The 11,072-nt window shown below is 57.7% G+C and overlaps 1 non-coding gene across 1 annotated transcript; it reads right to left on the minus strand.

Moving 5' to 3' along the window:
• Nucleotides 1-7,049: 7,049 nt before the first annotated feature.
• Nucleotides 7,050-9,438, minus strand: LOC105239466. Its single transcript, XR_004624556.1, has 3 exons — nt 9,065-9,438; nt 7,725-7,769; nt 7,050-7,139 (listed from the first exon to the last, which is right to left on the minus strand). It is a non-coding gene; the product is annotated as an uncharacterized LOC105239466 (transcript).
• Between the last annotated feature and the right edge of the window lie 1,634 nt (nt 9,439-11,072).

The following is an 11,072-nucleotide window of genomic DNA, read 5'->3' on the forward strand; positions in this document are numbered from 1 at the left end:
CAACGTGGCCCGGGGGCCGGTGTGGGGGGGAGACGCCCGTGCGGAGAGGTGGGGGGACCAAGGGCGGGGGCGGCTGCGAGGCTGGGATGGCCGGGAGGGGGCACAAAGCGGGGGGGGGCACATGGGTGAGTAGGAGGGAGAGATAGAGAGGGAGGAGAGAGAGATCTAGAAAGACCTCGAAGGACGGTGGGGGCGGGGCGGGTGAGAGAAAGAGAGGGAGACGGGAGACTGAGACTCTGGAACGCCCCGAGCCAAGGGCGGAGACACACCAAAGGGCAAAGATACTGGGAGGGACCCTGGGGGGGGGGGTCCCTGGCGGGCAGGGCGTTTTGGGTGCATGGGCTCCCTCCTGCAGCTCCTAATGTCAGAGAGCGTCCAACTAGGACCCGGCCTCCTGAGCCCCGGTCTGTGCCTCAGCTCCAGCCCGGCCCCTCCGTGTCCCCGGATGTGCCCCTCCTCTGCTCAAACACCTGCCATGGCTCCCAGGCTGCTCTGCCGTCTTCTCTCTTGCGCCCTAAATCTTCACTAACACCTAGTGCGTGCCAGGCACAATTCTAAGCCTAGAGATTCAGGAATGACCAAATCAGACCGAATGCCTTCTGCCACAGAACTCGGAGTGGGGGTGCAAGGGAGAACAAGGGAATATCTGTTGACTTAAGTTGTGTGCAGTGACTGATGCTGTGAAGATAAAGCAGGCCGGGGAGGGGGTGTTGGTGGCGGTGATGGCAGCCAGGGCCCAGCTCTGGGGACAGTACGTCCCAGGCAGAGGGAAAGGCCCTGAGGTGGTATCAGGCTTGGTCACCGCCAGGCTGGGGGAAGAGGCCAAGCATGGTTAGGAGGAAGGCCTCCAGCAGGGAGAGGGGGGCAGTGCCTCAAGGAGCACCTCCTCAGCCCTGCCCGTCCTGCTGTCCCCTGACCTGCCTGCGAGCCCCCCCTTGAAGCCCTCCCCTCCAGCACTGGCTCCAGAAGATTTCGCTTTCTCTGAGAATGGCTAAGATCCTGGACCCCGTCGTTCAGGCCTTCCTACAGCAGGATCCGGGTTCCTGGCTGTGCGCTCTTGGGCAAGTCACAACCTGGCTCAAGCCTCAATTTCTTTATCTGTGAAATGGTCCTTCCTTCACAGGTATTTTCAAGAAGTAACTGAGAGATGGGGTGCCTGGCTGGCTCAGTTGGAAGAGCACGTCACTCGATCTCTGGGGTGGTGGGTTCAAGCCCCACATTGGGTTTAGAGATGAATAACAATAAATAAACAAATAAATAAATAAATGTCAAAAAAAAAAAAAAAAGAAAATGAAGGAATTAGCAGAAACTAGTCCAAACCCTTAGCCAAGGCTGGGACCATAACAGATGTTCAAATTGTAGCTGTTTATGATTCCTGTTATCCTTATGACTTGCTTGGCCTTCCGGATTATTTCTGGTTGCTCCTAGTGGGACCAAGGGCTCCAAGAGCTAAAGCTGGGGCCAGGTGACCCGCCATGGCACTGCCTTGTTTGTGGCCTGACAATTTGCTGCAGTTTTGCTGTCTGCAAAATGGGCACAGTGACGCCTTTTCCAGGTCCCGGACTCCACCTTCAGTGGCGGCCGGGCTGCTCTCTGCTTCTCCCCCAAGATTATGTCCAAGCTGCCAACACCCAGAGGACTCAGGAAGGAGGAAGGCAGCAGGTGGACCTGGCTGGCCTGGAGCCTGGACCGTGGCCATTTCATGTGTCATGCGGGGAGTTCCAGCTCGAACCAGGAGGAGGAGGGCTAGCTCTCTGGGGCTAGGGTGCTCTCAGACCCAGGAGTCAGTGGACTTACAGAGGGGTAGGTGTATGGGGACAGGGCCTGGGTCCGGCTCAGACCACTGGGGCCTGCAGGATACTCCAACACTGAGGACATTAGGACCATTGTATAGACAGGAAATGGAGGCACAGAGTGGGGGGGCCCACACCTCTGATCCACACAGATCCCCCTGCTAGAAAGACTCTTCTCCAATGGGGAGTGGTGGGAGAAGGGGAGGAGCTTTTGAGAAGGAGCAGGGACCCCCTGAAGGGGTGGTGTCTGAGAGGGGGGAGGTAGTCAGAAATGGGTGGATTCATCCCATCCCCGCTACCCCCCCCCTCAAGGCCTATGCCCAGAGAGCTGCGGGCATCGTCCCTCCTCCCTTTCCTCCCTAGGACCCCTCCTCGAGTTTCTTCGCCCCTCCCGCTCAGCTCCCTTCCCCTTCCCCTCTGTTTCTCCCGAGCTCCACCTTCCCTCCTCNCGCACCGCTCTTCCAAACCCCCTCCCCTGCACTCTCTCCACCGCCCCCTCCGCCCCCTCCTCCCGCCTCATTAGGCGCGGACGCGGCGCGGGGCCCATTAGCGGATCAATTAGCCGAGGTCGCCGGCGGCGCGGTCGTTAAGCGCGGGAGGCCGCGCCGGGGTGGGGGCTCCGGAGGCGGCCCCCCTGCCCCACCCGGCTCCGCGACGGCGATCGCGCACCCCCGGGACCTTCTCGTCACCGGGCCCCACCGGGGGCTCCTAGACCCTCCCCAAACCCCGGGGGGCCCAGCCCCGCAGGCGGGATTGGGGGAGGGGCTCCGAGGCCCAGGGGAAGACCCCCGAGGTCACAGACCCTCCCCGTCAGGGCGCCCCTTCTCTGGAGAAGACCCCTGGTTTGGGGGTGTCGGGTTTGTGGCCCCCCTCCCACGGCGCTCTTCATCTGCCAGCAACATCAGTAATAATAACATCAGCTGACAGCTTGTGAGCCCTTGCAGGCTTCCTGCTAATTCTCGGGAACAATTTCCCAGAAACTGAGATCAGACAAGTGACTTCACTTGCCTCAAATCACTAGTTAGGGTCTGAGACGGGTACAAACTCAGGTCTGCCCTCAATACATTTGCTAACATTTATTGAGTTGCTTCTATGAGCAAATTCAAAAAAAGAAAAAAGAAAATGCAGCCAACACTCCCCCATCCCTTCTCTGCCTTGCTGCCTATCAGCACACGTGCTGACACGTTCTGTATTTTCCTGGTTATCTGTCTATTCCAGCCAGAGGGCAGGAATTTATGTCTTCTGTGTCCCTGGGGCTCGGAGTAGGTCCCAATGAATGAATGAACGCGTAAGGCTCTGCTATAAGTGTTTCCACGGACTCAGTAATATGATCTTCATAACAAGGGTTTGTTCTGAGATCATACCCATTTCACAGATGGAGAATCCAAGATTGGGAGGGGTGAAGCCACTTGTCTACACTATCCGGCCGTGGGATGGAGAGCCAGGATTTCAACAGAGGCCCTATGCCCACAACCATCATGTGACATATTAATATGTTGTTTGTGTAGCCCCGGGGTGGAGGGGCCACAGAGCCCTGCTTTGGGGTAGGGTCGGAGTAGGACTCGAGAAAAGTGACATCTGGAAGTCTTGGAGGATTACAACCCTGGGGAGGGGGGACAAAAGAGAACACTGTTCCAGACAGAGGGAACAGTATATGCAAAGGCCTCTAGACAAGGGACAGCAAGATGGTTCAGTCTGGCTGCCGCCTGCTGGAGAGGAGTCATTGGAAGGGTGAGTAGCAGGACCAGCTGCAGTGGAGACCCCCGATCTACTTTTTATGATTTTTTGAACTTGTGAAATGTAATGCGCGAAAGAGGGCACAGATTGTAAGCGAACGAGTTGATGACTAGAGTGAACACGCTCGCGCCATCAGCCCCACGTTAAGAAACGGAAAAGGAGCAGCCCCACTTGAGGCCCCCTCTGCCCCTCCCCCTCCCTCTCCCAAGGGTGACCCGATGACACCTGACACCGTAGGTCACTTGGGCTTGATTTTGTACCTTATATAAACGGAATCATTTGATTTACACTTTCGTAGCTGGCTTCTTTTGCTCAGCATGCCGTGTGCGAGATGCGCGGTGTCGGGAAGGGAGGTGACTCACTCTTTTTCGCGGCTGCATAGTGTTTCTCAGGCACGATTTCGTCCCAGCGTAGCCATTCTGCGGCTGATGGGTGGCGTGTAGTCTGCGGTGGGGGGAAGTGGTGAGGAAGGACGGCAGCTCTGAACACTGCGTGGGTGCCTTTGCGGAGGCCGGGAGTGGCTTGGCTGTCGGGGCGTTCATCCAGGAGGGGCTGCTGGCTGCCAGAGAGCCTTCCAAGTGGCTGTGACAGTTGGCATTTTAACAGTTTTCACTCCCCAAGTCTCCTGAGTGAGTTTGGGTTTTCAGCACAGGATAAATGCTAGGCAGGGAGGGACCCCATTACACGGGCGTTTTTAGAGGTGCTGTGGCTGCCGTGGCGGAGGGGTGGGATCGAGCGAGAGGCTGATGGGACCCCCCAGTCATGCTCCCCCCTCCCCTCCTCTTCCCTCAGGGACTTGAGCCGTTGCCCCAGAGGTAAGCAGTCCACCCCGACACCACCCTTAGTCCACCTTGGGAACCCACCAGATTGGGGTGCAGGTGAGAATTTCTTGGACTCCAAAAGTCCCCCGGGTGCCCAGGTCCCTGAGGGTAGGGATTCTCTGCTGCACCCGCCCCCCGCCTTATCCGCAGCCTCACAGCCCCACCCCATTTCTGGGTGGGCAGCCTGAGGCCTCTTGGCCCAGGAGCCAGGTTCCCTTGGGGAATCTCCTCCTTCTAGCTCCCCCAGGTGGTCCAGCTGGGGTGTGGCAGGGAGACCTTCAAGAGGTCCTCTGAGGGTCAGGTTCAGCTGGGGGGGGGTCTGCGTTCTCAGGTCTGGAAAAAGGGTTTATTTCGGTGTGCAGCAGGGATGGCTTCTGCAGTCTCAAAATCTAAGGGAGAAGAACGCCACTCAGGAGCCCTCTGGCCTGAGGATCGACCAGAAGTCAGCTCTGCTCGACTTCCAGCACCTGGGCCGGGCTGTGTGACCTGGAGCCTCCAGCTGACCCTCTCTGGTCTATGCATCAGGTTGGGGAGACAGGCCACGCCGGCAAGCCAGACTCCCCCAGGGACTCTCACTATCCCACCCTGTAAGGAGGTGGGAGCTCACACATGAGGGGAAGCCCCCTCCTCCCCTGGGAAGGGGGGCACCGTGGCAGCAGCCCACAACACAGAGGCAGGAACAAGGCAACCAACCTTCTCACATCTTTATTTGAAAGGCACAGCTAAGCCCACCCTCGATACAGCATTCTCCCTTCTCTCGGCAGCGATCAAACGACTGAACACAACAAAAACTGACAGTCTAAAAGGCTATATACAGACACAGGTGTGGGTGTTGCTTGTTTTTTTAAAACATTTTTCTTTTTTTTTTTAAATATCCCTTTTCTTAAAAGACAAGCTAGTATACTGGAAAAAGGAAAAAAATAAAATAAAAACCAAGACAACTTGAGTACCCTCATCTTTATTCGGGAAGGGAGAAAGGGAATTCTGGGGCGCCCGCCGCCCCCCCTGCTCCTGGTTAAGCTCACTCTCTCCGCCCCCTCTCTGGCGGGCGCGGGGAGAGGACAGGTGGGCGTGGGCTCTGGAACTAGCAGAGGAGGTGAGGGGGGAGGGACGTGGGGTGCCCAGGGCAGGAAGGGGCAGCTAGCGTGGTGTCTGCATGCAGTGCCAGGGTGGGAGGCTAGGGGCGTGCAGCCTAAGGGGCCCGGTGGGCCGACGGTCAGGTGCACGTGTGCGGAACAGGGCAGTGCAGGGGTGCTGGGCCTGAGGCTTTGCTGTCTTCTGACCTGGCCTCCCCTTTGTGCCTCCAGGCCTCAGCTTGCCTCCTGTGTGGAATGAGCAGGGATTCGCCTACTCAGGCTGCAGGGAAGGAGAAGGAGGGAGGAAGGAGGAGAGGAGGAGGAGGAGGAGGAGGGAGGCCGGGAGCTGGGGGTGTGAGCGAAGCTAGGGGTGGCGCACAGGCAGGGCTAGGACCCCAGCAGGCAGCTACCATAAATACTACCGGGTTCAGCCAATCCCGAGCTAGGCTGTGTCTTGCGCTAAACATTCCTCTCTCTCCGTGTCTGTCTCCCCTCTGTCCCCCCAAAATGGGGACAAATGGAGCTTCGAAGACGACCCAAAGGGGTTGGTTGGTGCCAGGTACTTAAGAAAACACCACTGGGTGAGTCTGAGAGAAAGCCCGGATCATGACCTATTCAATGCCATGTGCGAAGAAGTAAATGGCCAGTGCACAACCTGGCCAACTGTACAGGGAAGTCTTGATCCTAAGAGCTCGCAGACTGTGCTCTGAGATCTGCTAATCTAAGCTCCTTTCCTTCTGCAGCTGGGGAAGGCCCAGGGGATTCTGGCAGTGCTGGAGTAGGAGTCTAGGTTCAGGGCAATCCCTCCAGGGGCAATCTGCCGCCCCCACCCCAGCCCTCCCTACGAGTTCATCTCTCCTGCCATCAGATGCTAGAATCTGCCAATCCCCCCTTTTTGCCCTGCCTACCAGGAAGCCCCTGTCATGAAAGGAAAGCACAAGTCTAGGTCTTCAGGGCCCCACGAACCCCCTTCTCTAGGGTTTTCATAGTGTCCTTCTGGAATGGTCCCTGAGCGTGCAGGTCACCCAAAGGGCCCCAAGATAAAATCAGGGATGAAAGAGGAAATGATGAATTACTGACAGGAAACCTGGCAGGGAGCAGGAATGGCAGTGGCGGGGAATGTGGAGTGGGCCTCACAGAAAAAGTCTTAAAATCCCAAAAAGCAAAAGCAAGAGCTGAGCGCCTGGCCCCCAGGGTGCATGTGTCCACAGGTCCCTGTGTACAGCTACGCCTGTCTGTCTGTCTGCATACAAGTGCTGAGTGCCCCCCCCCCACACACACCCTCTGGTTTCTGGCCTCGGGCGGCCCACAGGGCCAGGCAACAAATCTCAGAAGGGTAAAAGACAGACGCAAGAAAGGGAAAAAAATGTCTTGGTGCAGCCTATGGCATATCTGACATTTTTCCCCGTGAAATGACTCACTCAGGCTGGGAATTCCACAGCAGGGTGAGGCCCCTCCCTCCACCGCCCTGCACCCCTGGGGCTTCTCCAACCTGGGGCTTCTGTGTTTAGAGGTCCAGAGAGCACAGGTGTGCACCCTGGGCACCCAGCACGGCTGCCCCGGAGGGCCACGGGGGGGGGGGCAGGCCCTGGGGCAAGTTCATGGTCCAGCTACCTCCTTCTCCCTGCCGCCCCGGGGGCGCCACTCACCTCTTGGGAAAGGTAGGGTAGGACCTGGGCACAAATCCCATTCAGCCTCTTGACGATTTCAGCCTGGAACACAGGCGGCTTCAGCCCAGCGCAGGCGGCGGGGGCAGGTGCAGACCAGCCCCAGGAGGCCCGCGAGTTTCTACCTAAGAGGAGGCCAACTCGGCCCAGGGTCAGATCAACACGTCGAGCCTACGGGCACCCCGTCAGCAGCCACGGTGGGATCTGAGGCTGGCTCTCAGCCCCGCAGCTAACGGGGGGCCTGGGTGGCCCTGGGAAGATGACGCCCGGCGTGGGGGACCGGGCTGCCAACATCATTATTTTTATGACATCCCTGCTATTGGCCTCGTCAGGGCACAGATGGCCAAAGCAAGGCCAGAGGGTGAGGGGCAATCCGGGGGTTCACAGAGTGCTGGCACGCCACCCACCCCCACTGTCAGAAAGGGGAGTCAACAGGGTGGGGGGGATTGGCTGGGGGGAGGTCTCTGCCCCTCCCCTCAGGGAGATAAACCTCCAGAGAGGCCTGAGAAAGAACAGGGGGAGGGGCTTGGAAGGTAACAGGACCTGGGTGTGGAGGCCGGATCAGACCTGGAGCATAGCCAAGGGGCTGGGCCCACCTGTCTGGGGTTGTGGAAGGGGGGGACCGCATACCTGCTTGTGCATCTCAATGTTCAAGCCGTAGGACATCTCGTAGTACTGCGTGGCGGGCAGACAGAGAGAAATGGGGGTGGGCAAAGGGTAGGGGTGTGACAGAGGGAGAGAGACATACTCGGCCATGGGGATGGCGGCCATGGGGGTGGCGGGCGTGAGGGCAGGTGGGAGGCACCCACACTGGGAGTAGGAGCCCGGGCACCTGGTGGGGCTGCTTGGGGGAGCTGGGGAAACTTCAGGGCCCCAGCCAGGCCTGGCTCCCCTGGTTTCTGGAATACTTATCCAGCCCCCTCTCCAACACACATACATTCCAGGACTCCTAATCTTTTATCTTTATGTGTCTTGTCTGCGGGTGGCCCCAGACTCCAGGGAAGTTTGCCTTCCTGGGTATAAATAATCAGGATAAACAAAGCCTGCTGGGTCTGGCTCTGGGGTCAGTAGCCCCCTCCTCACGCCCCAGATCTGACCCTGCTTCCTCCCCTCCTCTAAATCCCCTTGTGGCTCCCCATCATCCCTGGGTGCGGGGCAGGGGAAGCCAAGTTCATTCCCAGGACTTTCCGTGGTCTCTTCTCCTCTGCCCAGCAAGCTCCTACTCATTCTTCAACACCCTAGCTGCAATGCCCCATTCTCCATGCAGCCTTCCCCAGGCAGTGTGCCCCCCTCTGGAATCCCCCCTTCCCAGATCACTCTCTCTGCCCCAGCCCCAGCCCTCTAGGGCCAGGAGGGTCGGGTGGCTGGCTCTGCCTGCCCCCCCCCCCACTGGGGGCTGGGCTCTGGGCTGGACCGAGCAAGGGCTTTTTGATGTAGAGCTGCCACCTGGGGGGTATGGATCCCAGCAAGCGCTTCTCACAGAGGCAGGGGCTCGGATATCAAGCAAAGAAGGCGGGTCACCCCTTCCCTCCCTCCAGCCTCAAAGGATGTCAGCTTCCTGCCGGAGGACCCCCGCCCCCGCCCCCAGGAGTCCTCCTTCTGCAGCTTGGGCAAGGAGGGGTTAACGGCTGGGATGCCCTAACCATGGGGGCAGGGAGGGATCCGGCCCGCTCCCCCAGTCAGTTCCTGGCGTTGGCTTTCACAGCGGGGCCTCCGCGGCTGCCAAGGACAGCCGGGGGACCTGGCAGGCCCGCGCAGCAACCCGGTGGTTTGGCACCTGGGCCACTGCCTGGGCCAGCAGCCAGGCCAGCGAAGCGGCCTCAGCCAGGCCCCAGGGGCCAGCTGAATGGAGAGCAGACCCTGAATCCTCGTCCATCCACAGGAGGTGGCCGGGGTTCAGGCAGCTGCCAGGGCCGGAGGAGGGTCTGGGGTCCCCCTCCCCTGCCCTGCACGACCGGAGGCCAGCTTACCATCACGTAATGACGCTGCATCTCCGACTTCTCGCTGGCCAGCTTGTCGCATTCCAGCTTCAGGCTGAAAAAGAGCAAGGGGAGAGGGACCAGGGGCTGGGCTGAGGTCCCCTGTTGTGGGGGGGGGCAGAGCTTTGGTGGGGGAGGAGGACGCCCTCCTCTGTGAAGATGGGGTGGGGGGCCTCAGGCTCCCTAAGTGTAAAACGAGCATCATGAAATCGGCCTTGTAGATCTGGTGGCAGAGAAAGTAATGGGTAATAATATAGATAACAAAAGCTGGAGCAAACACGCGGACACTGGGTCAGCCAGGGACTCCAAGAAACTTTTCCCTGTCCAGAGACTCGATGAGATCAGTAATATTAGTGTCACCCTCATTTCGCCGATGACACAATGGATGCAGAGAGAGGCTGAGTAACTGGCTCAAGGTCACACAGCCAGAATGCTGGCTTCTGAGGCCACAGTCCTAATCACTGGGGAAAACTATCCAGTCAGGGAGGAAGGAATAGAAACCACAAAAGGGCGGAGAGGGTGGAGGGTGGAGGGCTGGCTGGCAGGGCTCTGGGTTGGACTCACCAAGGAATCTCCAAGGGAGCCCAGCCCCTCTTGTTAACCTTGATTTCACTAGGGGGTCAAAGTTCCACTGTTGGGTAAGAGAGATGGTGAGCCACTGGCCTCTCTCAGGCTCTCCCAGCAGGGGTGAACTTAGGGCACTTCTCAAAGCCCACCCACCCCTGCCCCCAGTGAGGGCAGAGAAAGACCTAGAAAGCTGATGGCACAGACTCAAGCCAGAGGCACGGGATTCAAAGTTAGCCCTGCCCCCTTGATGCTGTGTGACTCTAGGCAAACCCTCTACCTCTCTGGGCCTGGGTCTCTGCATCACTAAGTACCAACCTCCCAGGGTGGGGTGGTGAGAAGGAAATGGATTAACACAAGAAAGCCTCTGGAACAGTGTCTGGTATACAGTAAGCACCCAATAAATGTTTGATCTTACGGTCCTCTCAGGGGCCTGGTGTTTCCCACCAAACTGTGCCTTGTACGCCCAGATTCAGAGATGAGCCACAATTTGTGTTGCGATGGCCCCCAGGAGTTTGTTTTCTCTCATTTTCTTTAAAAACCCTATTTGTTGATACCATTTAAAAAAACAAAAAACAATCAGGCAATTTCACCCCAAACTCTGAATTTATTTCTGGCCCTTCTTGAAGGTCTGGCGAATCTTGTGTGCACCCCCAATGTGGCAGGACCCCTCACTCTAGCTAGGCCTGCCAAGCCAAGTCCCTAAACAATTGGGAGGCCAGAACAAAGTTCCTGGGGCCTGCCTTTCAACGGCCTGTGCCTTAGTTTCCTTGCCTGAAAAATGGGCACCACAACAGGACAATGCAAAGATTGAGCAAGAGATGTCGGTTCAGTATTTAGCACATGGGGAGCATGGAAAGTACCCCCAAAAGGTGAGATTTTTGAGATTTATCTATATATCTATATATCGCTATTTCTCTATCTTCTTGGAGAAAACCCAGGATCCTCCTTGGAACACTTTTATGCGGGCAAACCGAGATCCGGAGAGGGCCCAAGGCCCTGCTGGGATTTGTCACCGTGACCAAGGACTCCCTTCTCATTCCCAGGCAAAGCACCCCCCCACTCCGTAACAGAGCCTTGAGAATCTGCATTCTTCAGCCCAGAGATTGGCAGCAAATCTCAGTTTGCCACTTCTCTGCTGTGCATCCCCAGAAAATCTCTAACCTCTCTGGGCTTAAATTTCTTTAACTGTGAGATGAAGATAGTACCAGGTCCTTCCCCTTAGATCCTGCACTTGGCAAGCCCTTTACAATGTCAGAACGTTAAATTCTGGAGGAAGAGCCGCCTCCTCGGAGAACATTAGGACGCCAGAAAGTCCTTCTCCAAAACTAAGCAGAAAGAGATACAACAGGGCTACAGAATGTTTTCTTTTGGGGGTGGGGGTGGGGTGGAGGATCCATCTCCCAACTTCTTGGGAGGTCTTTTATCCAAGGGG

This window comes from Ailuropoda melanoleuca, chromosome 4 (assembly GCF_002007445.2).
Source record: "Ailuropoda melanoleuca isolate Jingjing chromosome 4, ASM200744v2, whole genome shotgun sequence".
Classification (NCBI taxonomy): Eukaryota; Metazoa; Chordata; class Mammalia; order Carnivora; family Ursidae; genus Ailuropoda; species Ailuropoda melanoleuca.